The sequence below is a fragment of the Mirounga leonina genome, unplaced genomic scaffold (genome assembly GCF_011800145.1).
Source record: "Mirounga leonina isolate KUSES-001 unplaced genomic scaffold, KU_Mleo_1.0 Mir_101529, whole genome shotgun sequence".
Lineage (NCBI taxonomy): Eukaryota > Metazoa > Chordata > Mammalia > Carnivora > Phocidae > Mirounga > Mirounga leonina.
In genome coordinates, this window is record NW_023270143.1 from 715036 (window position 1) to 731630 (window position 16595).

At 37.8% G+C, this 16595-nt stretch overlaps 1 pseudogene; it reads left to right on the top strand.

Moving 5' to 3' along the window:
* The first annotated feature begins 8187 nt into the window (after positions 1-8187).
* On the top strand, positions 8188-8790 carry LOC118026482 (annotated as a pseudogene).
* Positions 8791-16595: the final 7805 nt, after the last annotated feature.

The following is a 16595-nucleotide window of genomic DNA, read 5'->3' on the forward strand; positions in this document are numbered from 1 at the left end:
ATGGCACTAAATTCCTATCTTTCAATAGTTACCCTGAATGTAAATGGGCTAAATGCCCCAATCAAAAGACACAGGCTATCAGACTGGATTAAAAAACAAGACCCATCGATATGCTGTCTGCAAGAGACTCATTTTAGAACCAAAGACACCCCCAGATTGAACGTGAGGGGGTGGAAAACCATTTACCATGCTAATGGACACCAAAAGAAAGCTGGGGTGGCAATCCTTATATCAGACAAATTAGATTTTAAACCAAAGACTGTAATAAGAGATGAGGAAGGACATTATATCCTACTTAAAGGATCTATCCAACAAGAAGATCTAACAATTGTAAATATCTATGCCCCTAACATGGGAGCAGCCAATTATATAAGGCAATTAAGAACAAAAGCAAAGAAACACATTGACAACAATACAATAATAGTGGGGGACTTTAACACCCCCTCACTGAAATGGACAGATCGTCTAAGCAAAAGATCAACAAGGAAATAAAGACTTTAAATGACACACTGGACCAAATGGACTTCACAGACATATTCAGAACATTCCACCCCAAAGCAATGGAATACACATTCTTCTCTAGTGCCCATGGAACATTCTCCAGAATAGATCACATCCTAGGTCATAAATCAGGTCTCAAACGGTACCAAAAGATTGGGATCATTCCCTGCCTATTTTCAGACCACAATGCTTTGAAACTAGAACTCAATCACAAGAGGAAAGTCGGAAAGAACTCAAATACAGGGAGGCTAAAGAGCATCCTACTGAAGAATGAATGGGTCAACCAGGAAATTAAAGAAGAATTAAAAAAATTCATGGAAACCAATGAAAATGAAAACACAACTATTCAAAATCTTTGGGATGCAGCAAAGGCAGTCCTAAGAGGAAAGTATATAGCAATAGAAGCCTTCCTCAAGAAACAAGAAAGGTCTCAAGTACACAACCTAACCCTACACCTAAAGGAGCTGGAGAAAGAACAGCAAATAAAGCCTAAACCCAGCAGGAGAAGAGAAATCATAAAGATCAGAGCAGAAATCAATGAAATAGAAACTAAAAGAACAGTAGAACAGATCAACGAAACTAGGAGCTGGTTCTTTGAAAGAATTAACAAGATTGATAAACCCCTGGCCAGACTTATCAAAAAGAAAAGAGAAAGGACCCAAATCAACAAAATCATGAATGAAAGAGGAGAGATCACAACCAACACCAAAGAAATACAAACAATTATAAGAACATATTATGAGCAACTCTATGCCAGCAAATTAGATAACCTGGAAGAAATGGAGGCATTCCTAGAGATGTATCAACTACCAAAACTGAACCAGGAAGAAATAGAAAACCTGAACAGACCTATAACCACTAAGGAAATTGAAGCAGTCATCAAAAATCTCCCAAAAAACAAAAGCCCAGGGCCAGATGGCTTCCCAGGGGAATTCTACCAAACATTTCAAGAAGAATTAATACCTATTCTTCTAAAACTGTTCCAAAAAATAGAAATGGAAGGAAAACTTCCAAACTCATTTTATGAGGCCAGCATTACCTTGATCCCAAAACCAGACAAAGACCCCATCAAAAAGGAGAATTACAGACCAATATCCCTGATGAACATGGATGCAAAAATTCTCACCAAAATACTAGCCAATAGGATCCAACAGTACATTAAAAGGATTATTCACCACGACCAAGTGGGATTTATCCCTGGGCTGCAAGGTTGGTTCAACATCCACAAATCAATCCATGTGATACAATACATTAACAAAAGAAAGAACAAGAATCATATGATCCTCTCAATAGATGCAGAAAAAGCTTTTGACAAAGTACAGCATCCTTTCTTGATCAAAACTCTTCAGAGTATAGGCATAGAGGGTACATACCTCAATATTATAAAAGCCATCTATGAAAAACCTACAGCGAATATCATTCTCAATGGGGAAAAACTGAGAGCTTTCCCCCTAAGGTCAGGAACGCGGCAGGGATGTCCACTATCACCACTGCTATTCAACATAGTATTGGAAGTCCTAGCCACAGCAAGCAGACAACAAAAAGAAATCAAAGGCATCCAAATTGGCAAAGAAGAAGTCAAACTCTCACTCTTTGTAGATGATATGATACTTTATGTGGAAAACCCCAAAGACTCCACCCCAAAACTGCTAGAACTCATACAGGAATTCAGTAAACTGGCAGGATATAAAATCAATGCACAGAAGTCAGTGGCATTCCTATACACCAACAACAAGACAGAAGAAAGAGAAATTAAGGAGTCGATCCCATTTACAATTGCACCCAAAACCATAAGATACCTAGGAATAAATCTAACCAAAGAGACAAAGGATCTGTACTCAGAAAACTATAAAATACTCATGAAAGAAATTGAGGAAGACACAAAGAAATGGAAAAACGTTCCATGCTCATGGATTGGAAGAACAAATATTGTGAAGATGTCAATGCTACCTAGAGCAATCTACACATTCAATGCAATCCCCATCAAAATGCCATCCACTTTTTTCAAAGAAATGGAACAAATAATCCTAAAATTTGTATGGAACCAGAAAAGACCCCGCATAGCCAGAGGAATGTTGAAAAAGAAAAGCAAAGCCAGCGGCATCACAATTCCGGACTTCCAGCTCGATTACAAAGCTGTCATCATCAAGACAGCATGGTACTGGCACAAAAACAGACACATAGATCAATGGAACAGAATAGAAAGCCCAGAAATGGACCCTCAACTCTATGGTCAACTCATCTTTGACAAAGCAGGAAAGAATGTCCAGTGGAACAAAGACAGTCTCTTCAACAAATGGTGTTGGGAAAATTGGATAGCCACATGCAGAAGAATGAAACTGGACCATTTCCTTACATCACACACAAAAATAGACTCAAAATGGTTGAAAGACCTCAATGTGAGACAGGAGTCCATCAAAATCCTAAAGGAGAACACAGGCAGCAACCTCTTTGACCTCAGCTGAAGCAACTTCTTCCTAGAAACATCACCAAAGGCAAGGGAAGCAAGGGCAAAAATGAACTATTGGGACTTCATCAAGATAAAAAGCTTTTGCAAAGCAAAGGAAACAGTCAACAAAACCAAAAGACAACCGACAGAATGGGAGAAGATATTTGCAAATGACATATCTGATAAAGGGCTAGTATCCAAAATCTATAAAGAACTCATCAAACTCAACACCCAAAGAACAAAGAATCCAATCAAGAAATGGGCAGAAGACATGAACAGACATTTTTTCAAAGAAGACATCCAAATGGCCAACAGACACATGAAGAAGTGCTCAATATCGCTCAGCATCAGGGAAATCCAAATCAAAACCTCAATGAGATACCACCTCACACCAGTCAGAATGGCTAAAATTAACAAGTCAGGAAACGACAGATGTTGGCAGGGATGCGGAGAAAGGGGAACCCTCCTACATTGTTGGTGGGAATGCAAGCTGGTGCAGCCACTCTGGAAAACTGTATGGAGGTTCCTCAAAAAGTTGAAAATAGAGCTACCATATGATCCAGCAATTGCACTACTGGGTGTTTACCCCAAAGATACAAAAGTAGGGATCTGAAGGGGTACGTGCACCCCGATGTTTATAGCAGCAATGTCCACAATAGCCAAACTGTGGAAAGAGCCAAGATGTCCATCGACAGATGAATGGATAAAGAAGAGGTGGTATATATATACAATGGAATATTATGCAGCCATCAAAAGGAATGAGATCTTGCCATTTGCAATGACGTGGATGGAACTGGAGGGTATTATGTTGAGTGAAATAAGTCAAACAGAGAAAGACATGTATCATATGATCTCACTGATATGAGGAATTCTTAATTGTAGGAAACAAACTGAGGGTTGCTGGAGTGGGGGGTGGGGTGGGAGGGATGGGGTGAGTGGGTGATAGACACTGGGGAGGGTATGTGCTCTGGTAAGCGCTGTGAATTGTGCAAGACTGTTGAATCTCAGATCTGTACCTCTGAAACAAATAATGCAATATATGTTAAGAAAAAATAAAAGAAGAAGAAGAAGGTAGCGGGAGGGGAAGAATGAAGCAGGGGAACTCGGAGGGGTAGACGAACCATGAGAGACGATGGACTCTGAAAAACAAACTGAGGGTTCTAGAGGGGAGGGGGGTGGGAGGATGGGTTAGCCTGGTGGTGGGTATTGAGGAGGGCACATTCTGCATGGAGCACTGGGTGTTATGCACAAACAATGAATCATGGAACACTTCATCTAAAACTAATGATGTAATGTATGGGGATTAACATAAGAATAAAAAAAATAATTAAAAAAAAAAAAACCTAAAAGACAGCCATCAGAATGGGAGAATATATTTGTGAATGACACATCTGGTAAAGGGTTAGTTCCCAAAATATATAAAGAACTTATAAAAGTGAACACCCCAAAATACAAATAATCCCATTTAAAAGTGGGTAGAAGTTGGGCTGCCTGGGTGGCTCAGTTGGTTATGGATCTGACTTTTGATTTCATCTCAGGTCATGATCTTAGGGTTGTGAGATTGAACCCCACATAGGGCTTTGCACTGCGTGTAAAGCCTACTAAAGATTCTCTCTCCCCCTCTCCTTCTGCCCCTCCCACCTCTGAAAAAATGGGCAGAAGACATGAATAGACATTTTTCCAAAGAAGCCATCCAGATGGCCAGCAAACACATGAAAAGATGCTCAACATCACTCATCATCAGGGAATTACAAATCAAAACTACAATGAGATATGACATCTCACCTGTTAGTATGGCTAAAATTAACAACACAGGAAACAACAGGTGTTGGTGAGGATGTGGAGAAAGGGAACTCTCTTGCACTGTTGGTGGGAATTAAAACTGGTGCAGCTACTCTGGAAAACAGAATGGAGGTTCCTCAAAAATAAAAATACCCTATAATCCAACAATTGTACTGTTAGGTATTTACTCAAAGAATACAAAAATACCAATTCAAAGATATACATGAACCCTTATGTTTATAGCAGCCTTATGTTTATAGTAGCCAAATTATGGAAACAGCCCAAATGTTGGTCAATTGATGAATGGATAAAGAAGATGTGGTATGTATGTGTGTATATGCGTGTGTATATATATAATATTACTCAGCCATAAAAAGAATGAAATCTTGCCATTTGCAATGACATGGATGGAGCTAGAGAGTATTATGTTAAGTGAAATAAGTCAGTTAGAGAAAGAACTGATTTCACTCATATGTGGAATTTAAGAATCAAAACAAGCAAAGGGGGAAAAGGGAGGGAAGGAAAGAGAGAGAGAGAGAGATCAAGAAACAGACTCTTAACTATAGAGAACAAACTGATGGTTACCAGAGGGGTGGTGGGTAGGGGAATGGGTTAAATAGGTGATAGGGATTAAGGAGTGCACTTGTGATGAGCACCAAGTATTGTATGAAAGTGCTGAATCACTATTTTGTACACCTGAAACTAATATTACACTGTATGTTAACTAACTGGAATTTAAATAAAATCTTACAAAAAACCTCCAGGGAAGCCTAGTATTAGTGGTTTCTGACACTCCCGAGATTTAATTTCAGGCACTCTACCAGGTTCTCATGGTGAAGCTTGGGGGAAAATTCTCTCCTGCATCTGGTATGGGGAGAGGAATAGTCGTCATTTTAAATACATACACAGCATTGTGTTCTCCTAAACAAGGTTTGCTCTTAAGAGGAATGATTTTACCACAGATACTAACTGACCTGATGAAAACACCAAACTCCAGCCCTTTGTAGCCCTCCTGTCTCACCTAAGAAGGAAAACAAAAACAAAACTGAGAAGCACTTTTGAGGTTCACAGTCTAAGGGCCAGGTCAATAACAGATGGAGATCTCATCCTAGGAATACAGAACAATTCTCCTCACCTGACACCTTAGCACAGTAGAACTCCTATATAATAATAGAGGAATACAACTGAACAAACCGTGCACCACATACATTACTTAAGAAAAGATTTCAGGGGCACCTGGGTGGCTCAGTCAGTTAAGTGACTAACTTTGGCTCAGGTCATGATCTTGGGGTCCTGGGATGGAGCCCTGTATTGGGCTCCTAGCTCAGCAGGGAGTCTGCATATCCCTCTCCCTCTCCTTCTGCCCCTCCCCATGCTCATGCTCTCTCTCAAAAAATAAACAAAATCTACAAAAGAGAAGAGATTTCAAGGGAAAACAAAAGGCAACAGGGAGACAAAAATATGGACAACAGAGGAAATTTCATCTTCTGACTCCTAAAGCTACAGGAAACCCTATAAGCACATGTTAACCCCTACCTAGATAAACACAAAACTCATGTTAAAGACCTATTTATCTCAGTTCATTTTACTCCGTACATTATTTTGGCTTTCTACAAAAAATTGTAAGGTATACTAAAAGACAAAAACACACTTAGAACAAACACAGCAGGCATCAAAACAAGAATCAGATATAGTAGAGGTGTTGGAATTATCAGACAAGGAATATAAAATAACTACGATTAATATGCTAAGAGCTTTAATAGAAAAAGTGGGCAATATGCAAGAACAGATGGGTAATGCAATCAGAGAGTTAGGAAAGCTTAAGAAAGCATAAAAAGGAAATGTAAGAAATCAAATACACAGAAATGAAGAATGCCTTTGATGGGCTTATCAATTGACTGGACATGGCTGAAAAAAGAATCAGTGAGCTTGAGGAAATGTTAATGGAAGCTTCCAAAACTGAAATGTAAGAGAGAAAAAGTGAAAAGACCTAACAGATTATCCAAGAACTGTGGAACAATTAGACATGGTGTAACATATGTGTAATGGGAATACCAGAAGGAGAAGACAGAGAGAAAGGAACAGAAGAAATACTTGGAGTAATAATGACTGACCAAAATAATGACCAAATTAATGTCAGACACCAAGCCACAGAATTAGGGAACTCAGAGAACACCAAGCAGTATAAATACCAAAAACAACAGAACAAAACAAAAATAAAACAACACCTAGACACATGATAGTCACGTTAAAGAAAATCAAAGACAAAAAATTCTTGAAAGAAACCACTGAGGGGAAAATATTTATTAATAAGGACACAGTTGAACTGAATGCCATTGCATTTAATTGACATCCATAGAATATTGCCTCCAACAACAGTGGAATACACATTGTTCTCAAGCTGAAAAGGAACATTCACAAGATAGACCACATTCTGAGCCATAACACATGTTGACAGATTCGAAAGAATAGAAATCCTACTAAATATGTCCTAGATCACAAGGGAATTAATATAAACATATCTGGAAAACCCCCAAATACTTGAAGATTAAACAACACACTTCTTGAAAACACATAGATCACAAGAGAATTTTTAAAATATTTCAAACCAAATGAATATGAAAGCATACATTGCTAAAATTTGTGGGGTGTAGTAAAAGCTGTGACTAGATTGTCATTTATAGCATTTAATGCATATATCAGAAAATAAGGAAGATCTAAAAACCAATCATATAAACTTTCACTTTAGGAAACTAGAAAAAGCTGAACAAACAAAATCCAACATAAGCAGAAGAAAAGAAAAGTTAAAGCACAAATCAATTAAATTAAAAATAGGAAATCAACAGTGAATAATCAATGAAAGCAAAACCTGATTCTTTGAAAAGATAAATAAAATTGATTAACCAAGGGACACCTAGGTGGTTCAGTCAGTTAAGCATCCAACTCTTGGTTTAGGCTCAGGTCATGATCTCATGGGTCATGGGACATGAACCCTGCATTGGGCTCCACACTCAGTGGGGAGTCGGCTTGAAGATTCTCTGCCTCTGCCCCTCCCTCCACTCTCTCTCTCTCTTTTTCTAAAATAAATAAATAAATCTTTAGAAAAAAATTGACTAACCTCTAGCGAGGCTAACTAAGAAAAAAGTCTAGACATTAATTACTGATATCAAAATTACTAATATCAGAAATAGAAGAGGGGTCATCATTACTGATCCCATAGACATTAAAAAGATAATAAAGAAATATTATGAGCAACTCTATGCTCACAAATTTGAGAAATGGTGCCAAGACCATGGAAAAAGGACAGACTCTTCAACATAGACATTAAAAGGATAATAAAGAAATATTACGGGCCAGTGGTGTGCCGTGGCCCAGAGGAGCTGTTGAGGGGTTGGGGCTGAGGCCCGTTTGTGTGGGAGCCGTCGCTGCTGCTGTTCTCCCTCCCAGCCGCGATCATGCTGGCATTCATCTCCCGCCTGCTGGACTGGTTTTGCTCACTCTTCTGGAAGGAAGAGATGGAGCTGACGCTAGTGGGGCTGCAGTACTCAGGCAAGATCGCCTTGGTCAATGTCATTGCGTCAGGTCAATTTAGTGAACATACAATACCCACAGTGGGCTTCAACATGAGGAAAGTAACTAAAGATAACGTCACAATAAAGATTTGGGACATAGGAAGACAACCCCGATTCCAGAGCATGTGGGAATGGTACTGCAGAGGAGTCAATGCCATTGTTTACATGATAGATGCTGCCGATCATGAAAAGATAGAAGAAGCCTCTCTAAATGAACTACATAATCTTCTAGATAAACCACAATTACAAGGAATTCCACTGCTAGTACTTGAAACAAGAGAGATCTTCCTAATGCCTTGGATGAGAAACAGCCAATTGAAAAAATGAACCTGTCTGCTATTCAGGATAGAGAAATTTGCTGCTATTCAATTTCTTGCAAAGAAAAGGATAATATAGATATCACACTTCAGTGGCTTATTCAACATTCAAAATCTAGAAGAATCTGAAGCATCTCCTGAAGTCTTCCAGTCCTTCCTGGCTATAATCCTAGAATTATTCTCTGTTCTTCTGAAGTACTTCCCAGAATACCATCCTTCCTAAACCCAAGAAATTGCCTTTTTCAGAGTTTACTTCTCTTGTGCACTGCTGAACATGTGTATCCCTAAACCTTCATAAACAATCAGCTAGAGCTGTCATGATAAAGTCAGTACACACAAAAAAGCTTCTTATACATACTTGTCTTAAACAGTGTGTAGAGCTTTTTTTTTTTTTTTTTTTTAAACACACACTTGACCATCTTAAATCAAGAAAATTGCATATTTCTGTTCTGGTCTTTCTGGGCCAGATTTTTATATTGGTTTTCAGTAAATGTCTATGATATTTCATTATAGAGTTCCTTAGCTTAATACTGATACTGACTTGATACAGCATGAAGTTTCCATTGCCACACACAGTATTTAGAAAACCTTTAGCCTGACTCATGTGGGATATAAACACAATGTTTACATATCTCACAAATGCATGTGAAATGTATAATTACACCTTAGGACTTCAAAAATTGGTCTGCAAAGAGTGAGCAGAGGCACCAGATCAGTGTTGTTATTGGTTCTTTACACTGGTGAGATCATATATGAATTTTAAAAACATCTGCTTTCTGAGAATTCTTCATCACCAGATAGCAGCTGGGGATAGGGGAGGAACTAAGGCATGCTGTTGTGCATCTGTCCAGATCATTACTTCTCTATTTTGTCTTTTTCTCTTTTTTGGGGGTGGGGTGGGGTTCAACACACTTTTTTAAACGGTTGGGAATTGAAGATTTTCTCAAAGGCTTTCATGAATTTAGAGCATTCCAGCCAATATAATAAAATATGCTAAGAATGTAAAAAAAAAAAAAAAAGAAACATTATGAGCAACTCTATGCTCACAAATTTGAGAAATGGTGCCAAGACCATTCAATGGAGAAAGGACAGACTCTTCACCAAATAGTGTTGGGAAAATGAGATCCACATCAAAAGAATGAAGTTCTTACACCATTTACAAAAATTATCTCAAAAGGAACCAAAGGTCTTTTCTAAAAAATTTTTAAAAGATCTTATTTATTTATTTATTTGTCAGAGAGAGAGCAAGAGAGACAGCACAAGCAGGGGGAGCAGCAAGCAGGAGAAGCAGGGCCCCCACTGAGCAGGGAGCCCGATGCAGGACTGGATCCCAGGACCCTGCGATCATGACCTGAGCAGAAGGCAGACGCTTAATTGACTGAGCCACCCAGGCGTCCCAAGGAACCAAAGGTCTAAACATACATGTAAAATGATAAAACTCAGAATAAAACGTAAGTAAAAAACTTCATGACATCAGATTTGGCAATGATTTCTTGGATATGACACCAAAAGTACAAGTAACAAAAGTAAAAATAGATAAATTGGGCCCCATCAAACCTTTTTTTTAAAAAAGATTTTATTTATTTATTTGAGAGAAAGAATGAGAGACAGAGCATGAGAGGGGTGAGGGTCAGAGGGAGAAGCAGACTCCCTGATGAGCAGGGAGCCCGATGCGGGACTCGATCCTGGGACTCCAGGATCATGACCTGAGCCAAAGGCAGTCGCTTAACAAACTGAGCCACCCAGGCGCCCAGACCCCATCAAACTTTTAAGAACTTCTATACATAAAAAAAAAAAAAATCAACAGAGTTAAAAGGCAACCTGTGGAATGGGGGAAATATTTGTAAGTCATAGATCTGATAAGGGATTGATACCTAGAGTATATAAAGAACTTCTACAACTCAACAGCACAAAAACCCTATTTTTAAAATTGGCAAATGAATTGAGGAGACATTTCTTCAAAGAAGATATAAAAATGACCAATGAGCATATGAATAGATGCTCAATGTCACTAATCATTTGGGAAATGCAAATTCAAATTATAATAAGGTATCAGCTTATACTCATTAAGATTGCTACCATAAAAAAACCAAAAATAACAAATTTTGGCAAGGATGTAGAGAAATTGGACCCTTGAGCACTGCTGTTGTAAATGTAAAATGGTGTAGCCACTATGGAAAACAGTGTGGTGGTTCCACAAAAAATTAAAAGTAGAATTACCATATGTTCCAGCAATTCAACTCTGGGTACACACCCAAAAGAATTGAAAACAGGGTCTTGAAGAGATATTTTTGCCATGTTCATTGCAGCATTAATCACAGTAGCCAAGAAGTGGAAGCAAAAATAGTGTCCACTGACAGATGAATGGAGAAACAAAATGTAGTATATACATAAAATGAAATATTATTTAGCCTTACAAAGGAAGGAAATTCTTTTTTTTTTTTTAAGATTTTATTTATTTATTTGACAGAGAGAGACATAGCGAGAGCAGGAACACAAGCAGGGGGAGTGAGTGGGAGAGGGAGAAGCAGGCTTCCCGCTGAGCAGGGAGCCCGATGTGAGACTTGATCCCAGGACCCTGGGATCATGACCTGAGCCGAAGGCAGACGCTTAACGACTGAGCCACCCAGGCACCCGGAAGGAAATTCTTACACATGCTACAACATAGATGAATTTGAGAACATTACACTAAATGAAATGGGTGGTCACAAAAAGACAAATACTGTATGATTCTATTTATAGAGGTACCTTGAGTAGTCAAGTCCATATAGAGACAGAAAGGAGAATGGTGGCTGCCAGGGGCTAGGCGTAGGGAGTAATGGGAGTTGTTGTTTAATAAGTAGATATTTTAAGTTTTGCAAGATGAAAAACTCCTGCAAAATGGTTGCACAACAATGTGAATATATTTACACTACTGAACTGTACACTTAAAAATGGTTAAAGTGGTAAATATGTTATGTGTATTTCACCACAATTTAAAAAACAATACCATGGAGACAAAATAAAATTGCTGGTTGATAGGGGTTTGGGGGGAGGGAGGGTGATGGAGCAAAAGTAATTTTTAGGGTAGCAGAAATATTTGGTTTAATACTGTAATGGTGGACACATGTCATAATGCATTTGTCAAAACCCAGAGAATGCACAACACAGAATGAACCTAACATAAACTATAGAGTTTAGTGATTAGTAATATACCAATATCAACTTGTCAATTGTAATGAATGTACCACGCTAATGTAAGCTGTTAGTAATAGGGCAAACTGAGGGGAGATTGAGGAAGTGTGTGGGAACTCTAAGTACTTTCCACTCAATTTTTTTGTAAACATACAACTGATTAAAAATAAAAGTATACTATTTAAAAAAATATCTTAGTTGTGATATCAAATTAAGATTCTGCAAAATGTTATAATTTGGGAAACTAGGCAAAATATATTATTTCTTAAAACTGAATGTGAATCTACAATTATCCCAATAAAAAAAAAATCTTTAAAAATAGCCAGACAAAGATGTGGAAAATGTGAGAGAAAATAAAATGCAAAGACAAAGACAATCATTCAGGAGATACATCCAAATAATAGGAATTATAGAAAGAAAGAAGAACAAAAATAAAGAACAGGACATATGAGTGAAACCATATGATAATTGTTTCTCTGATTGACTTATTTCACTTAGCATAATACCCTCCAGTTCCATCCATGTAGATATTCATCCTTTCTGATGGCTGAGTAACATTCCATTGTATATATGAACCACATCTTTATCCATTCATCCATTGAAGTAGGGGTGGGGGGGTACTGAATGGGAAGAAATCAGAGAGGGAGACAAACCATGAAAGACTCTTGACTCTGGGAAACAAACTGAGGATTGCGGAAAAGGGAGGTGGGTAGGGGGGTGGGGTAACTAGGTGATGGGCATTAAGGAGGGCATGTGATGTGATGAGCACTGGGTGTTACACTGAACTGATGAATCATTGAACATTATATCAAAAACCAATGATGTACTATACCTTTGCTAATTGAATTTAAATAAAAAAAGAACAGAACATTAATAAATAAAATAATTTTTCAGAGTAGAGAGTTGTGAGTCTTTAGATTAAAAGAGCTTGCTCACCATGTGTCTATCAAAACATATGAGGAATAAAACATCCCACTACCGGGCCTACCATTATGGCATTTCAAAGCAGAGCATAAATTTTTTAAAAAATGGTGGGGAAACAGATTGTTAACAAAAGAATGAAAATAATAGAACCCAACTTCTAATCAGCAACACTACACACTAAATGCAATACCTTCAAAACTTCAGAAGAAAAAATATTTTGAACATAGACTTCTAAAGCCAAACTATCAGCCAAATATGAAGATAAAATAATGCTACATTTCAGACATGCAAAGACCCCAAATTTTACCTTTCTTAAGAAGTTACTTGAGGATGTTCTTCAATGAAATGCAAGATGTCTCAATCAGGATTCTTGATGTCAGTAACAGAAACTCTAGTTAACTTAAGTAGAAAAGGGACTTATTACTAGGTTATCATGTAGTTCACAGAAGCCTGGAGACACGGAAGCCACAGCTAAGGCCACCCTGGGTGAACAGCCACGTTAGAATGCTGCCACTGGTCCTGCTACCCCCACTGCTGCAACCCCCAGACGTCATCCTACCACCACACACCACTACGGCTGAACTCTAGCCCTCCTGTCTGGGCCCAGTTATTTGTGGTCAACTTCGGCATTGTCTTACTCATGCTCTTCAATCCATGGCACGTTATTTTCCTCTGTTCCTTCAAGGCCCCTCTTTTGCTTTATTTCATTGTATTATTATTTTTCCCTTTCAGTTCCCATCCCCACTCCCATTCTACTGCCCACCTCAGTGAGCTACTTGAGTTTATTTCATGTTAATACACTTCCAATCCATCTTCCATATGTTTATTTAGATATATGCATACCCATGAAAATAGACAGGTTGTTTTATAATTACATAAATGGTGTTATGTTGTAAATCTCCTTCTGTTTTTACCTTTTCACTCAATGCTAGACTTTGGAGACCTATCTGTATGGCTATAGTAAATTTAGCTCATTTCTTTTTATTGTTTTATGTTTTCTATACTATAAATATACTACAGTTTGCTTATCTGGTCCCATGGTGATGGACACATAGATTGCTCCCAATTCTTCACTACAACAAACAATGCTACAACAAACAACCTCAACTATATTTCCTTAAGGACCTGTGGGAGAATTTCTCTGGAAGATGTATTCAGGAGGACAATTGCTGGGTTGTAGGCTCTACACATATTTAATTTCAGGAGGTATGGCCAAATTAATCTCTGGAATACCTGTACCAGTTTACACTGCCACCCATAGTTTTCCCTTTCCTCACATCCTCATCAGCATTGATAATATCTGAATTTCTACATATTGCCATTCTTGTAGTGATTTCTCACTGTTACTTTAATTTTCATTTCCCTATTTATTAGCAAACTTGAAAATCTCAATATATTCAAGCTTACCTTCTGTAAATTACTCTCCATATCCTATGCCTAGTTTCCTATTGGGTTTACTGTCTTCTTTTTTAGTTATTAACCTTTTGTCATTTTTGCACATTGCAAATATATTCCTCTAATCTATCATCCATCTGTTGGTTTTTATATTCCTGTCTCCTTTGTGTTTATGACTCCAGATTCAAAGCCATAAGCAGAGTGTTCAACCCTTGCTGCCTGGTGGTCAGGGAAAGGAATTATCTGACCATCTTCAGTTTCTACAGTAGGAAGTGGGGCCTGCCTCCCACCAAGATTCAAATGAGGGGGGAATCTTCCACAACAGGTTGAGGATTTAGATGTTAGTCAGTCATTAAGTTTCATGCCTTTGGTTGTCCAATATCCACATATACCCTTAGTCCCATATTTACACTAAAATGCTTCCACTTAATATAGTGCAAATATAACTCATATAGCCAAAAAGTACACTTGTGTCCTCTCTAACTCTAACTAGGCACAGAGACTTAGACAAAATGAGAAGATAGAGAAACTTATCCCCACCCCCCCCAAAAAAATAGAAGAAGGCCATTACCAGAGATCTAAGCAAAACAGATAAATGTAACATACACGATAGAGAATTTAAAGTAATGATGATAAAGATACTCACTGGACTTGAGAAAAGAGTAGAAGACATCAGTGAGACCCCTAACACAGGGATAAGGAATAACATAGCAGAGATAAATAAATGGAATGAGAAACATACTTGATAGAATGAGCAGCAGGCTGGAAGAAGCAGAGGAAAGAATTAATGACCTAGAAACCAGAATAATGGAAAGTAATCAAGTTGAATAAAAGAGGAAAAAAAGAATTATGCAACATGATAATAGACTTAGGGGACTCAGTGTCTCCATCACATGTAATCACATTCATATTATAGGAGTCCCAGAAGAGGAAGAGAGAGAAAAGGGGGTACAACATTTATTTGAAGAAATAATAGCTGAAAGTTTCCTTAATCTAGGGAAGGAAACAAATAACCAGATCCAGAAGGCAATGAGAACCTCCAACAAAATCAACAAAAGTGGATCCACATCAAGACATACTGTAATTAAAATGGCAAAATGTACTGATGAAGGAAAAAATTTTTTAAAGCATCAAGACAAAAGAAGACAGTTACATACAAGGGAAAGCCCATAAGGCTAGCAGGGGATTTCTCAGCAGAAACTTGAAAGCCAGAAGAAAGTGGCATGATAGGTTCAAAATGCTGAATGGGAAAAATCTGCAGCCAAGAATACACAGCAAGGCTATCATTCAGAATGGATGGAGAGATAAAGAGTTCCCCAGACAAGCAAAAACTAAAGGATTTCATGACCACCAAGCCAGCCCTGTAAGAAATATTATTGGGGACTTGAGTGGAAAGGGGAGACCCAAAGTGACCATATGAAAGTAGGAAATGCAAAAGCAGTAAAAATGAATATTTCTGTAAAAATTAGTGAAAGAAATCACAAATAAAAGGATGTAAAATATGATGCCATACACCTAAAATGTGGGGAGGCGAGAAGTAAAGAATTGGTTAAAACATACATGACCATCAAACTCAACATCTAAAAACCAAATAATCCTATCAAGAAATGGGCAGAAAACATGAAGAGACATTTCTCCAAAGAAGACATACAAATGGCCAACAGACACATGAAAAAATGCTCAACATCACTTGGCATCAGGGAAATACAAAAAAAAAAAAAAAAAAAAAAAACAAACCCAGTGAGATACCACCTCACACCCATCACAATGGCTGAAGTTAATGTCAGGAAACAGGTTGTGAGGATGTGGAGAAAGGGGAACCCGCTTACACTGTTGGTGGGAATGCAAGCTGGAACAGCCACTCTGGAAAATAGTATGGAGGTTCCTCAAGAAGTTAAAAATAGAACTACCCTATGATCTAGCAATTGTGCTACTAGGTATTTATCTAAAGGATACAAACATGGTGATTTGAAAGGTCACATGCACCCCAATGTTAATAGCAGCAATGTTTACAATAGCCAAAATACAGAAAGAGCCCAGGTGTGCATTGTCAGATGAATGGATAAAGATGTGATATATATATATAATATATATAACATATATATAATATATATATGAATATTACTCAGCCTGTATACATATTACTCAGTCTTTCTCTCTCTCTCTATATATATATATGTATGTATATGTGTATATATATATAGGAATATTACTCAGCCATCAAAAAGAATGAAATCTTGCCATTTGCAATCACATGGATGGAACTAGAGCATATATAAGCCAGTCAGAGAAAGATAAATATAATATGATTTCACTCATATGTGGAATTTAAGAAACAAAACAGATGAACATTGGGGAAGGGAAGGAAAAAAAAATAAGATGAAATCAGAGATGGAGACAAACCATAAGAGATTCTTAACTATAGTAAACAAACTGGGGGTTGCTGGAGGGGAGGTAGGTGTCGGGATGGGGTAACTGGGT